The sequence below is a fragment of the Fukomys damarensis genome, unplaced genomic scaffold (genome assembly GCF_012274545.1).
Source record: "Fukomys damarensis isolate Sample0158 unplaced genomic scaffold, DMR_v1.0_HiC HiC_scaffold_39, whole genome shotgun sequence".
NCBI lineage: Eukaryota > Metazoa > Chordata > Mammalia > Rodentia > Bathyergidae > Fukomys > Fukomys damarensis.
The window spans coordinates 55,800,813-55,817,530 of record NW_022900951.1 but is presented as its reverse complement, the minus strand read 5'-3'; positions in this window follow the sequence as shown (position 1 = coordinate 55,817,530).

The following is a 16,718-nucleotide window of genomic DNA, read 5'->3' as shown; positions in this document are numbered from 1 at the left end:
AAAAAAAAAAAAAAAAAAAAAAAAAGTCCAAATGAAAATGGAAAAGGTAGTAAATTGTATAAAAGCTAAAGCTTTTCCACAGTACATGCAAATTGCCCTTAGGTCACTTATCTGTGTGCAGTGAGGGAGTAGGCTATCTGGAGTTGTGTCACAGGGCACTGAGCAAAGAGGTCTGCAAGATGCTGTCTGGGTAGCCTTTTGAAGTTATGGAGGAAGAGCTAGGCCTATCTAGAGAGCAAGAGAAGAGATGCACTATGTTTTTAAAATTAAGTTTATTGGTACATTTTAGGTATACATAATAATCACATCATATTCATCATAGGGAATTTGTACCTGTACATCATATATCTTGATTTTTATTTTTCCCATTCCCTTTCCCTTCCTTCATCCCCTCTTCCTCTCCTTATTTACAAAAGCTTTGTTTCCATTTTTCCTTCTTTTCATATTTTTCTTTCCTTCCTTCCTTTCCCCTACTCCCCTCCCTAGTTCCCCTGCCCATTTGACCATTTTCTTCCTATTTCACAATATCTATTATACATTTTGGTCCTTATTTACCCTTTCAGTTTCTCACACCAGAGAAACAATGCAGTAGTTACACGTGTGTCTAATTTATTTCATTGAAGAGGACAGTCTCAAGGTATTTCCGTTTAGTTATAAATATCTCAAGTTTATCTTTCTTTATGGATGAGTGGTACTCCATTGTATTAAAAAAACACATCTCTTTATCTATTCATCGATGGGAATTTGGGCTATTCCCAAATTTAGCTATTAGAAACTGTGCTGCTATAAATATGGGTGTACACATATTGCTAGAGTATGATACTTTTAATTCTATCAGGAAGATACCAAGAGGGGGAACATCTGGGTCAAATGGAACCTCTAGTTTTAGTTTTGTGAGGAATCTCCACACTGATTTCCAAAGTGGTTTCACCAGTTTACGCTACCACCAGTAGTGGAGAAGGGTTCATTTCCCCCCTACAGCCCCTCCAGAATTTGTTATTGCTTAATTTCTTTTTTTTTCAGCTTTAATTGAGTTTATTGGTACATTTTAGGTATACAGTACAGTTACATTCATTGTTGGGATCTTGTACCTCTACATGACAAGTCTTGGTTCTCATTTTTGCCCCTTACCTCTGCCCTCCCTTCACCCCTTCCTCCCCTCCCCATCTACAAATACTTTATTTCCATCTTTTCATTATCTCACATTTTTTTCTTTTCCCTTTTTACCCTTCCCCTACTCATCCCACCTTCCCTACACCTTTAGCTCCTTTCTTCCCTTTTTGAAATGTCAGTAATCTTATTAGGATCTTGTGTATTATTGCAGATTATTCACACCAGAGAAACTATTAGGTATACACATGTGTTAGGAGTATATCTTCAATATGTATCCATTTTCCTATGAATGAATCTATTTTCTCATTCTTTATGATTGCTTGATTTCTTAATAACAGCCATTCTTTCTGGAATGAGATGGAATCTCAGCATTGTTTTCATTTGCATCCCTCAAATGACCAGTGATGCCGAACCTTTTTTAAAGTTATTTGGTGTTTTTACTTCTTCATCTGAGAAGCACATATTCATTTCAGATACTCATTTTTGCACTGGGACTATGGTTTTTGTGGAACTAGTTGTGTTACGTCTGTAAAGGAGCCATGGAAGATCAAGTTTATTTTATTTTATTTTTTGAGATAGGTTCTCACTATGTAGCCCAGGCTGGCCCCAAATTCACAGCAATCCTGCTGCCTCAGCTTCCTCAGTGCTGGGATTACAGGTGTGCACCACTACATCGGACAAGATCAAATTTAGAGATACCCTGTATCAGTGGTGGCAAATCTATGGCCTAGGTGCTGCAACAACCTGTTTATATCATTGAAAGCTCTAAAAGGTTCACCATCACTGCCCTATAGCATTTTTGTTGTTACTGTTGTTTCATATTCTGTTTGAAGAGTCTCTGATTAAAAAAATCCTTTTTTTGCTGGACATGTTGGAACATGCATGTAATCTCAGCACTTAGGAGGCTGAAATAGGAGTACAGTATACCATTGTGAAATCAAGGTTTAGAGTTCACAACCTCAGTCATTGGTAAATTTTTTCTTAGAACCTAACTAATAATTGTTTATGAAAACCCCCGCAATTTTGTGGAAACCACAAATATCTTCCACAATTTTTTGGGGGGTGGGAAGTGTGCAAGTAGCCAATCTGAGGGCATTATTCAGTTCTCTTTCCTGCTGATTTGCTGCTGCCCTGTAACCCATGTCCAGCAAATGCACCAGCATTCCCACATCAAAGCATGTTGCTGACCACGTGTAGCTATCTTGACTGTTCTCAGTTTTGCTCTTCTTAAAGCCCTGTGATCCCTAAGGTGCTGCCAAAATGCTCTGCACCATCTAAGGCTTTTTTAATGCAGTAGTTTATTAAATTAAATTATATAACTTTGGGAGACAAAGCATTTTAGGATTTAAACTATAAAAATAGGTATTTATAAGAATTTTCTGACCATATCTGAAATTTGAGGTTTTTCACAATTCAAGGGTACTCTGGGAATGTAATCCCCATGAATTTCAGAGGTCTACTTTATTGCCCTAAACTTGAAGCCAGCCTGGGCTAGTAGGGAGACAATCTCTCAAAACCCCAAACAAAATAAAACAAAAAACCCTTTTCCCTTTTAAATAGACTTTAATTTTTGAAGCACAGTTAGGTTCACAGCAAAATTGAGCAGCATGTACAGAACTCCCATATACTGTCCCTAAGTAGACAAATTTCTACCACTATCAGTGACCCACATCAAAGTAGTACTTTTGTTACAATCGATGAGCTATCATGATCAGGTCTGTAATTTGCCTTAGGATTCCTACTTGGTGTTCTATATTCTTTGGTATTGAACAAATGCTCTATGTTTTTTAAGACAAGTTCTTACTACGTATTCCAGGCTAGCCTGGAACTCCAACTAGTCCAGACTGGTTTCAAACTTGCAATTCTACTTCCTCAGCCTCCCACATGTGGGGATTATAGGTGTGCACCATCGTGCCTGGCTTGGGCAGATGTTTAATGACATGAATCCACCATTACAGTAGCATACAGAATAGTTTCAGCACTCTAAAAATCCTGTGTTCCACATATTTCCTCCAGCCCTTGATAATCACTTTTTCTTACTCTTATAATTTTGCTCTGATTTCTAAAAATGGCTTTCCTGAACTATCATTAACACACCATAAAGGTAACTTACTTAAAGTGTACAGTTCACCTGGGTGAAATTCATATAAAATACTATTTTTATATGGATTTTAGTTAGTATATATTTGTGAGATACAATTCATTTTGGGGAGTAGATACATATACATGTCACCTCTTAGTCCTTCTTCCCCTCCTCACCCTCCTTTTATCCTCCATTGCTAGATCTCTTCCCATCTGAAAAAGGTTTAATTCCATGTATCTTATGACATATCTTTTATTTTGCTCTTTAAATCACTTATTCTTTGCATTTCTCATATAAGAGAAACCATGTGATATTTAATTTTGTTTCTGATTTATTTCACTTAGCATTATGGTCTCAAGGTGCAGCGCAATCATTTTGTTACAAATCACTCACATTTATCTTTTATTGTGGGTGAGTAATATATATATTATATATCCATATATATTATGTATAAATATATCCACATTCTCTTTACCCATTCTCCTGTTGATAGATATATAGGTCATTTCTAAGATTTAAATATTCTGAGTTATACTGTTGTAAACATTGGTATGAATGTATCACTGCAACATAATTAATATCTTTAACTCTTTTGAGAAGATATCCAGAAGAGATATAGCTAGGTTGCATGAAATTTCTATTGTTTGTTTCTTTAAAGGATCTCTATACCGATTTCCATACTCATTGTACTAGTTTTGATTCCTACCAATATAGAAGGGTGACTTCCCCCAACAGTCTCTCCAGCATTTTTTGTTTTTTGAGTTTGTGATGATAGTTATTCATTCTAGAGTAAGATAGAATCTCAGTGTTGATTTGATTTGTATTTCTCTAATAGCTAGAGGTGCTGACTATTTTTCCATATAATTATTGGCCATTTGTAGTTCTTCTGAGAAGCGTCTATCCATTTCAATTGCACATTTTTGAATGGGTGTTTCATTTTCGGGCTTCTATTTTTTTTGAGTTTTTTTAATACAGTCTAGGTATTAGTTCTGTGTCCAAGGAGTAGCTGGAAAAATGTTTCCCATTCTTTAGGTTTTCTCTTCACTCTGTTGGCTGTTTCCTTTGCTGTGCAGAAGCTTTGAATTTCATATAGTTTCATTTGTTGATTCTTGGTGTTATTTCTTGCGCAGCTGGAGTTGTTTTCAGAAAATCCTTGCTTATGCTTTTGTATTCAAGAGTTTTACCTAATTTATCTAAGGCATATTCAGTGTTTCTGTTTTAATGTCTAGGTCTTAGATCCACTTTTTATTTTATTTTAGTACATGGTGAGAGATATGGTTCTGGAGTTATTCTGTATGTGGATAAACCATTTTCCCAGCACCATTTTCAAGAGACTATCATACCTCCAACATGTTTTTGGCCCCTTTGTCAAAGATCAGATGGCTGAATGTGCATAAGGTTATTTCTGCATCCTCTGTACTGTTTCATGGATTTGCATGTTTCTGTGTTAGTACCATGCTGTTTTTATAATTGTAGCTTGGCAATATAACTTGAAATCTAGGATTATGATGCTTCCTGCTTTGCTCCTGTTGCCAGGATTGCTTTTGCTATTCTGGGTCTTTTCTTGTTCCATATGAATTTTGGGATTGTTTTCTCTCATTCTGTGAGAAATTCTATTGGTAATTTGATTAGTATTGCATTAAATCTGTATATATTGTGGAAGTATGGCCATTTTGATAATATTTGTTCTGCCTAGTGAAGAACAGGGGTATCTTTCCATTTTCTGATATCCTCTTCAATCTCCTTTTTCAGTGTACTGTGATTTTCATCATAGATTTTTTTCACTTTCTAGGTTAGGTTAATTCCTATGTATTTAATTATTCTGGATGCTATTGTGAATGGTATTGTTTTCCTACTTCCTTTCTTCATGAGTTCATTATTGGTGTACAGGAGTGCTATTTTTTGTGTTGATTTTGTGGCCTGCTACATTGTTGAATTTTTCTATTAATTCTAGTAGTCATCTGGTGGATTTTGGGGGGTTTGCTATGTAAGGGATCTTGTCATCTGCAAATAATAATAATTTGACTTCTTCTTTTCCTATACATATCCCTTTTATTTCTTTCTCTTGCATAGTTATTCTGGCTAATGTTTCAAGTATTATATTGAACAGGAGTGATGATAGTGGGCATCCTTATCTTGTTCCTAATTTTAGAGGAAAAGCTTCAAGCTTCTCCCCATTTAATATGATGTTGGAAGTAGGTGTCATAAGTGGCTTTATCAGACTGAGGTAATGTCCTTCTATACCTATATTATTCAAGGAATTTATCATGAATGGATGTTGAATTTTGTTAAAGGCTTTTTTCTGTGTCTACTGAGATGAGCATGTGATTTTTGTCCTTGCTTCTGTTTATCTATCACATTTATTGATTTATGTATGATGAATCATTCTTACATTCCTGGGATGAAGCTTACTTAGTTATGATGTATGATGTTTGTGGGTGATTTGTTGTGTTCTGTTTACCAAAGCCATGTTGAAATAAAAAAAAAAAAAACTATGTCTGTTAAAGAGATTGGCCTGGGCCGGGGATTTAGCTCAGCGGTTCGGTGGCCTGCCTTGCAAGCACAAGGACCCAAGTTCAATCCCTGATACCCCCCAAAAAAACAAACAAACAAACAAACCAAACAAACAAAGAGATTGGCCTGCAGTTTTCTTTTCTGTTTGGTCCTTTTCTGGTTTTTGGAATCAGGGTAATGCTACTACAGTTATTACTTTGGCTATAATGTTTCCCTTTTAGTTTCATCAAAGAGTTTGGGGATTATTGAGGTTAGGTCTCCCCTGAAGTTTCTGTGGAATTCAGTGGCGAATTCATCAGGTCCTGGACTTTTAATTGGTAGGCTTTTTTTTGTACCCAGATTGAACTTGGGACCATGTAATTGCAAGGCAGGTGGCGGCACCACTGAGCTAAATCCCTGGCCCTGGTACTTCTTTTTTAAAAAATTATTTGTTCAATTTCATTGCCAGCTATGAGAATATGTAGGAATTTTATATCTTCTTGGTTCATATTTGGTAATTCACTTGTATCTAAGCATATGTCCATTGCTTCTGGATTCTCCAATTTATTGGAGTACGGGGTTTCAAAGTAGTTATTAATAGTCTTATGAGTTTTGGCAGTGTCTTGTGATTTCATCTTTTTCATTTCTAATTGCATTGATATGGGTCTATTCTTTCCTTTTTGGCATAAGTTTGGTTAAGCATTTGTTTTTTTTTTATTCTTTTGAAGAACGAGCTCTTTGGTTCATTAATTCTTTGCATTGTGTGTGTGTTTTTTGTTTTTTTGGTCTCAGTTTCAATAATTTTTCTCTGATCTTTATAATTTCCTTTCTTGTGTTGGGTTTGGATTTGGATTATTTTTGTTTTTCCATGCCTATAGGTGCATTATTAGGTTATTTATTGGGATTCAGTCTGTTTTTCTGATGTGGGTGTTTACAGCTATGAACTTCCCTCTTAGGACTTCTTTCTTTGTGTCCCATAAGTTCTAGAATGTTGTACTGGCCTTATCATCTCATTGTAGGAACTGCCTAATTTCTTCCTTGATTTCTCCTATGATTCATTGACTAATTTAGAAAGTATTGTCTAATTTCTAATTATTTGAATACAATTTGTGGTTTCCTTTGACATGGATTTCTATTTTCAATGCACTATGATCTGATAATATGCACGATACAATTTCAACTCTTTCTTTTTTTCCTGGTACTAGGGTTCAAACTTGGGACCTTGTACTTGTGAGGCAGGTGGCAGCCAGCACCACTGAGCTAAATACCCAGCCCTAATTTCAATTCTTTTGCATTAATTTAAGCATGCTTTATGGGCTAGCACATGATCTATTTTGGAGAATGTTCCATGTGCTGCTGAGAAGTATTTATGTTCTGTTGTTGTTGGGTGGAACAGTGTAGAGATCTATTAAGTCCATTAGTTCAAAGATGTGGTTTAACACTGATATTTCTTGTTGATTATTTTTCTAGTTGATTTGTCTATTTGAAATAGTAGGGTGTTGAGGTCCTGCAGTATAACTATGTCGATGTATAGCTGATCTTTTATGTCCAGTTGTGTTTGTTTTGTAAAGTTAGGTACACCAGTGTTTGATGCATATATGTTTATAATTGTTATTGCTTCCCATTGAGCTTTTCCCTTAACCAATATGTACTGGCTTGGACCAATATGTTTTGGCTTGAAGTCCACTTTGTCTAAAAATATAATAGGTACTCCTGCTTGTTTTCATGTTCTTATTCCATGGAATATTGTTTTCTATCCTTTAAGCTTTAGAACCTGAATTTATTTTTGGATTAAGTTTGTTTCTTGGGTACAGCATATTGTTGGAATTTGTTTCTTGAGTTGTTCTGCCAGTCTCTGTCTTTTGATTGGGGGATTGAGACCATTCATATGGAAATTATGACTGAAAGATATTGACTTATTCTTGTCATTGCAGTATTTTCCTGTTGCTGATTTCCTTTCCTTCCATGCTTTTTTATTTATTAGAACATGTTGGTAATACATAGTTACATTCCTTGTGGGGAATCGATACATGTACATAACACATATTCCTTTTTACAACCCCTTTCCCTTTCGTTCTTCTTCCTCCACCCATCTTCTTGATCCCCTTCCTTTTTTTGGTACATGTGTATAGTACATAATGTTTACATTCCTTGTGTGGAGTTGGTATGTACATAACACATCCCAATTCCCCTTTCATCCCATTTCCCTCCCCTCCCTCACCTCTTCCTCCATCTTGATCCCTCTCTCTTTAGAGAAAGATCTCTCTACATCCCATTATCTTTTATTTTACTTCTTATTTATACTTTGGGTTTCTCATATAAGAGAAACAATGCAATATTCACACCTGTGTGTCTGACCCATTTCATCCAACACTGGTCTCAAGGTGCATCCACCTTCTCCACAAATGACTGAAGTCCATGCATCCCTATTGCAGGATAGTACCCCATTGTATGGACTACAAGAATTCACCAGTAATAGCATAGAGTTTACTATCTAAAGATTTATAAAGCTTACTGGTTATATGAGTAAAGATAGGGGAGGGATCACAGGGAACAGGAGAATGAAAAAAGTAAAATTTGAAAAATAAAGCAAGGGAAGATGAAGGGGAAAAAGTGAGATACAGGATCTTCTTAAGGAGTAAAATAAAATTAGTAATATTAGATAAAGATAATAGAAAAGAAAAAATAAAAAAGAGCAAAATAAAGAAAAACATCTGAATAACATGAAAAAGAGAGAGAAAAGAAAAAATTGAGGGGGGAAAAGTAAGAATCAACACATATCATGTAAAGGCAAGAGCCCAATGATAAAGGTAACTATATTGTTTGCTTTAAATGTGCCATTAAACTTAATGAGGGAAAAAAAATAAGAAATTGAAAGAAAAGAAAAGAAAAATTTTTGGTCATGGTTTTCTCCACCTAACTTTATGACTTTGTGTTTGTAAGTTGCTCCCTAAACAGAGGGCCCTCTGTCTTTACACTCTAAGATGTGGCAACCATCCAAACCAAGGCGTGTCCTTGCTCACATTGGTTGATGGGGAAAACAAACAGGTCACTGGGCACTGCTGGATATAGAGATTAGGGCAGGGGTCCAAAGCAGATTGTTAGACTTATTGCCAGCACTTGCAGATTCAGCCACCTCTGAAAGTCACATACCAAGCCTGGATTCTCACCGCAGAGGGCAGGCCTCATATGCTTCCTAGCTTGAGTTTAAACTTCTCAAGCAGGTCTGGGTTTAGCCTGCACTTTCTCCAAGATTGTCCCTTGTGGCTATCCCTCACCAAGTCACTGTAGTAGGGTAACACTGGAAACCCTGAAGTGCAGTTGTTCTGTAGTTGTCCTGTAGCTTGGTCTTAAGCAACCAACCTCTTTCCAAAATGGTGCTTGATTACACTCTTTCAAATATGGTGGCTACAGCACTGGATTTCTTCTCTAACTTGGTCTGTTGTTTCTCCCTGGAGCTGCTGACCCTCTGGGCTTACCTTCTCTCTCTAGGCATTCACCTCATCCATAATCAGGTCAGTTGGTAAGTCACCATTTCTCCTGCCTCTGTGCTAAAGGGAAACAAAATGCAAAGCAGGCTTAGAGTTGGCTGGTGGCTACAGCCAGGGTGAGGAATCCATGGACAGAGAATTGGCCTGGGGTGAACATAGTCCTGCAATTTTTGAATGGTTTTAAGACCATTGATAATCCAGAACCTTTATGTGTAAGAACAGACTGATAATACTGTCTGCTTCATACAATTTTGTGTTGTGAGGATATAATTGCATATAAGCACATACTCAGTAAATGGTTTCTGATTCATGTACTTAACATTATGGTCCCAAAGTGTGTCCATTTTCCTGCAAAGGACTCAAGTTTATCCTCCTTTATGGCTGAATGGTACTTTATTGTGTATAAAACCACATTTTCTTCATTCATTCATCTGCTGGTGGATATATAGGGCACTTCCAAAACTTAGTTATTGTGAATTGTGATGCTATAAATACAACTGTGCATGTATCATTTTAATATAATGTCTTTAACTCTTTTGAGAAGATACATAGAAGGGGAATAGCTGGGTCAAATGGAATTTCTCTTTTTACTTCCATGAGGAATCTCCATATTGATTTCCATATGATTGTATTAGTTTACAATCCCACCAACAATGTAGAAGGGTTATTTTTTCTCAACAATTGTATGAGCATTTGTTTTTTGAATGCTTGATGATAGCTATTCTTTCTGTAGTGAGATGGAATCTCAATGTTGTTTTAATTTACATTTCTCTAATGGCCAGAGATGTTCAGCATTTTTTCATGTTTTTCTTTGCTTTTTTCTTTTAGTTTTTTGAGACAGGGTCTCACTATGTAGTTGAGACTGACCTGGTGACTTGGAACTCACTATGTAGCCCAGGCTGGTCTCGAACTCACAGCGATCCTCCTGCCTCAGCCTCCCGAGTGCTGGGATTACAGGCATGTGCCACCACGCCCGGCTTGTTTTTCGTGTTATTTATTGGCCATTTGTAATTCTTCTGAGAAGTGTCAACTCATTTCAGTTGCCCATTTTTTGATTGGGTCTTTTATTTTGGGAGCCTAATTTTTTTTTAGTTCTTTATATATTCTAGATATTAGTTCTCTGTCTGAGGAGGAGCTGAAAAGTTTTTTTTTTTTTAGGTTATCTCAACTTTTTTAGTTGTTTTCTTTGCTGTGCAGAAGCTTTATGATTTGATATGATCCTCTTTGTTGATTGCGATGTTATTTCTTGTACAATTCAGGTTGTGTTCAGAAAGCCCTTGCCTATGCCTGTCATCAAGAGTTTTGCTTATTTTATCTTCCAGCAGATTGTTTTTGTTTCAATATTTAGATCTTTGATCCAGTTTGATTTTAGTTTAGTACATGGTGAAGATATAGGCCTAGATTCAATCTTTGCATGTGGATAGCCAGTTTTCCTAGTACCACTTGCTAGAGAGACTATCTTTTCTCCAGCCTGTTTTTGGCCCCTTTGTCAATGATTAGATGGCTGAATATGCATAGGGTTGTTTCTGAATCCTCTATTTTGTTCCATTGATCCACATTTCTGTTTTTATGCTCATATCATGTAGCTTTGAAACTTCAAGTCTGGGATTATGATGGTTCCTACTTTGCTGTTGTCACACAGGATTTATTTTGCTATTCTGGGCCTCTTTTTGTTCCATATGGATTTTAAGATTTTTCTCCTAGTTCTATGAGGAATGTTGTTGGTATTTTGATTATGATTGCATTAAATCTATATATCAGTTTTTGTAGTATGGCGATTTTGCCAACATTAGTTCTTCTTACCCAGGATCAGGGAGTATCTTTCCATTTTCTGATGTCCTCTTTTTTTAAAAAATTAATTTTATCAGTACATTTTAGGTATACAATATAACGACATTATAATTAGTAATTTGTACTTTTACATAATATATCTTGGTTCTTGTTTTTCCCCCATTCCCCTGCCCTCCCTTCAATGCCTCCACTCCTCCCTATTTACAAAGACTTTGTTTCCATTTTTTCCTTTTCTCATATCAATTCCATTCTCTTATTTCCTTTCCCCAACCCCTCCTACTTTCCCTTCCCTTTGGACCTTTTCTTCTTATTTCACTTTACCTATTATGCCTTTTGATTCTTATTTACACTTTAAGTTTCTCACACCCGAGAAACTATTCAGTATCTACACATGTCTGTCCTATTTATTTCACTTAAGAGTATCTGATGTCCTCTTTGATCTCCTTTTTTAGGGTACTGTAGTTTTTGTTACTTCCTTTTTAGGTTAATTCCTAAGTATTTAATTTGTGTTGATGCTATTGTGAATGGTATTGTTTTCCTAATTTCATTCTTGGTGAATTCATTACTGGTGTATAGGAATGCTACATGTATTTTATGTATTGATTTTGTATTCTGCTACACTATTGCATTTGGTTATTGATTCTAGGAGTCTTTTAGTGGAATTTCCTGGATTTTCTATGTAGAGGATCATGTCATATGCAAATAATGATAATTTAACTTCTTCCTTTCCTATACACTTTTATTTCTTTCTCTTGTCTGATTGTCCTGGCTAATATTTTGAGTAAAATGTTGAAAAGAAAAGGTGATAGTGGACCTTCTTGTCTTGTTCCTGATTTTAGAGGGAAAACTTTCAGTTTTCCCCCATTCAGTATGATGTTGGTAGTAGATTTGTCATAAATGGCTTTTATCAGATTGAGGCAAGGTTCTTCTATATTTGCTTCAGGGTTTAAAAGAATCATAAATGGCTGTTAGAGTTTGTCAAAGGCTTTTTTCTGCATCTATTGAGATGAGCATACAATTTTTTTTGTTCAAATGTCAACAGTCTTTTTTTATTACCAAATGTGCTCAGAGTTAACTTTCAAACTTGGCTGACAAAACTCATCATCTCTGTCACATCTAGGATGGAGATACAGACCCGATAAAGATGGTCTTTTAAAAAAAGGATTGAAAGAATGGATCTGTTTAAGTATTTTATTAAAAAGTTGAATTTCACCAGTGTTGCAGACAAAATATCTCCAACTAATTTCAGTTCAGTCAAACAAAATAAAACAAAACACAAGTGGTACTTGGAAGCCTGTGCTTCCTTAAATGCCACCCCCACAATACTGGGAGAAAAACACCCATCTCTCAGTAAAAACAAAACCCTCTCCTTCTCCTTTGTTCAATTTCCACCACTTACTTCAGGAAGCACCGAAAGGACAGGATAAAGACTCAACTGGTTCACACCGAGGACCCTCCTTAGGAATATTCACCTCTGCTACAATAAGGAAACTCATTCTCAATTTCAGGGCCAGATATCTAGAAACAGGAAAATCACACTCAAGGTTCTTCCAGGAAGAGGCCTGATGGCTCTTTGAAAAGTGGACAGGGAAGTTCTAAGCAAACACAGGGCACTTTGTAACCTATGGAGTCTAGTCAGTCAGGAAATATTAAGTACTAGCAGGCATCAAACTATGGAAAGTATCAAAAAGGTGCTTGTCTTTCCCTTTCACCACAAGGTTAAAGGAGGTGAAGAGAGACACATACGTATTTGACCTCAGCTGTCATGTGAGATATGTATACATTTTTCACTAATCCCCTTTTGCCTTGCTTGGGGCTTTCATCTTATCTTGTGTGGAGGGTTCAAATGCATAGAAGCAGTCAAAGGGTTGTTTGCTATTTCTTGCTGGATAAAACTGCCATCCCATGACTACCTAGTTTTTAGCTGCTTTATGGAAATATTCTCCCCTGTATTTTAAGTAACAATACAGAAATTTTCTTGACAGGTTTTAAACAGTGTTTCCTCAAAAACTACCCCTGGAGATAGACAATTGCTTTGTGGGTATGCATTGTGATTTCACCTTTTTTTGTTTCTAATTGCATTGATTTAGGTCTTTTCTTTTTTGGGTAAGACTGGCTAAAGGTTTATCTATTTTTAAAAATTATTTTGGAGAACCAGCTCTTTGATCCATTGATTGTATTTTTTTTTGTCTCAATTTCATTAATTTCTGCTCCGATTTTCATAATTTCCTTACTTGTACTAGCTTTGGATCTGGATTGTTTCTTGTTTTTCTAAGACCTTGGGGTGCATCATTAGGTTATTTATTGGTACTCAGTCTGTTTTCCTGATGTGGGTATTCACAACTATGAACTTCCCTCTTAGGACTGTTCTCATTGTGTCCCATAAATTCTTATATGTTGCAATGGCATTGTTTTTGGATTTCAGGAATTGTCTAATTCCTTCCTTGGTTTCTTCTCTGACCCACTAATTATCCAAGAGAGCATTGTTTAGTCTCCATATGTTTGCATAATTTTTGTGGCTTCTTTTGCCATTGATTTCTAGTTTCATTGCTTTATGATCTGATAATATGCACAGGATGATTTCAATTCTTTTGTATTTATTTAAGCATGCTTTATAGATTAGTATGTGGTGCATTTTGGAGAAAGTTCCTTGTACTGCTGAGAAGAATGTGTATTCTGTTGATGGATGTAATACACTGTATATATCTATTAAATTCATTTTTAAAGGTGTGTTTCAACTCTTGACTTTTTTGTCTCATTGGTCTATGTGTGATAGTGGGCTATTAAGGTCCTCCACTGTAATTGTGTTTTTCTATATTTTTTCCGGTACCGATATATTATGTGATAACAGACATAGTTGATACTCGCAGAAACAGCAACAACATCAACAGCAATGCTGTACCTAGAATCTATTTATCTCTGTCTCCACTGCCTTCACCCTAGTCCAAGCTAATTATTTCTTACCTGAATTAGACTTCCTGGTTGATGGTAGAATGGTGAGCAGTAGCAAATCAGCTTCTCTGAGATTTGGAGTCCAGATGCCAGAATATAGCTATGTGGGGAAGAGAAGAAGGAAGGCAATGGGTCCCTGGGACCTAGCAAGAATCTGAGTGAGAATTGGAGCCGATGGGGAGAGTGAAGAGAGGGACCTCAATGTAGAAGAGGAAATGGTGCTTTCTCCCTGAATCCCAGCTTGTGGTGTGAGAGAGGCAGCTTGAATCTACAGAGGCATAGTGATGGTGACTATGGGTGATTCCTGAGGCCTCCATGGAGAAACAAATGCATCAGTGGAATGGAGCAGTGGATGTTGTGGGCTAAAGTGCCTGGTGAGTAATCCCAATTCAAATGTCTGCAGGAGAAGGTGACTGGCCAGTCAGCATTTTGGAAAGGAACCAACTGAACCTGAGACTTAGAGCAGCAGTGAGTTGCCTCCATACTGGGGCTCTCAGTGTCAGGGTGACGTGCAGCCATGGGAAACATCCAGGGTCAGGGAGCCAAGTCCAAGCCAGCAAGAGGCACTTGGAGTGTTGTGGGTTGAACAGCTTGGGTCCCAGTCTCACGGCCAGAAACCAGGATCAGCCTGAACTTTAGTAGAGTTGAAAGCACAAGTTTGCTGGGATTTCCCACCACTATGCTATAATTTTACTGGAGGCTTGCTGAAATGAACTGACATGGATGTGGCCTCTGTCTCTGCCCTCTTTGTCTACCAGTGACAGCAGATCTATGCCTTGAAGTGGACATTTTTTCTTTCTTTCTTTCTTTCTTTGCTCTTTTCTTTTTTTTTTTTGATTGTTTGGTCTTGTTTTTATATGACTGTAAACATTGTTTCTAGTTTTTTCTTGTTGTTTTGTTTTGTCTTGTTATATTTCTTCTTTCTTTTCTTTCTCTCCTGTCTTCATCAGTTTCCCAAACCTTGGGTAATCTTCCTTTGCCCTTCAACCTTGCTGTTAATCTTTCTCTATTTTTCCTCTTATCCTTTTAAAATTTTCTTTCCTGAGTTAATATCACTGTACTGAGAGGATATTTGCTGTATGCAATTTTCTGATCTGTTTTAGATTTTGTTTTATAACTAAAAATCTTGTTCATGTGTTTAAAGGTGGCAAATTAATAGTTATCATAGTTTGTCATTTTCTAGACTGTGCTTGATGCTATTGTTATTACTGATTATACTATGTTAGCAAAGGTGACGTAGTTGTTCTGGTCAGTTGTTCTTCTTTGTATGCAGACTGAGATTGTCTGTAGGTCATAAAAAATACTATAGGTCAGTACAACAGAAGTAACTTCTCTTCCCAATAAATTGAAGAGGCAGGATGTTGAGGCAGACTCAAAAGCCAAAAGCCAGCTACACTCAGAGGAAATCTCTGAAAAGTCATTATTTCCTAAGGAGTTCTCAATACTAGTAAGAAAGCTACATACCATAAGCAATTTACAAGCATCAATGCAGAAGCTAAACTAAAAAAATAAAAGAAAGAAAGAACATGAGACGACATGGAAGCAAGTAGCAACCCCAGACTTCCAGCTCACCCAAGGCAAACATAAGAGACAATTGAAAAGATTATTGAAGACATAGAAACTATCCAAAATGAAATATACAAAGAAGATGAAAACAAAATGAACAGAGCATCAGTATACTATGGTACAAATTCAAATAGTCTGAACTTGGAAGTGATTACAAATAGAGGTAGGGATTTGCTAGCCTCAGTGACAAGAAGAGTATTTCATACTGTAAGACTGGATACCACCCCAAAGTGGATAATGACAGAAGGAAAAGAGAAAATTTTGGGAGAGTGCCTTTTAAGGGTAGGAGAACCCTTCTAGCATTGCATACTGGAAAGCAGGCTCTAGTGTCTCTGGTTTTGAAATGTGTAACTGAAAAATGAATCATGGATTCTACAACCACATTTTGTGAAAAATAACTACATTCACTATTACTCTTTTAGTATATAAGGAAGAAAAAATTGATGGTGCAGAAAGTATGTTCGAAGCAGAGCAAGCAGTATGTGGGTAAGCACAAAAATGTACATGAATATAGTATTTGGGGAGAACTTCAAGTAGTATATTGTTAAAATTCAGGGATTACATGATAGAATGGCAAGAGATGAAACTGAAAACATTAGCAAGGGTCATTGGGAAATCATGACAGGGTTTTAAGCAAAAAAGTGCCATGATCACATGTGTATTTGTTTGTTTGTTTCTTTTGGTTTTCTTTTTGAGACAGAATCTCACTGTGTAGTTCAGACTAGCCTTGAACTCACTATGTAGCTGGGCTGGCCTTGAACTTGCAATCCTTCTGCATCACCCTCCCAAGTTCTGGGATTACAGGCATGTACCACCGTGCTCAGCACATATGTATTTTATTTATTTACTTATTTATCTCTCATTGAGTTTATTGGTACATTTTAGGTATACAGTACAGTTACATTCATCATTGGGACCTTGTACCTTTACATGACAGGTCTTGGTTCTCAATTTTTCCCCATGTCCCTGCCCTCCCTTCACCCCTCCCTCCCTTCCCTATTTACAAATACTTTATTTCCATTTTTTCATTTTCTCATATTTTTTTCTTTTGCCTTATTACCTTTCCCCTACCCTTCCTACTTCCCCTACACCTTCAGCCCTTTTCTTCCTATTTCACATTGTCAATTATATCATTAGGATCTTATGTACCATTATAGTTTTTCACACCAGAGAAACTATTCAGTATAGCACATATGTATTTTAGAATGAACCATCCCTTCGCCAGTGTA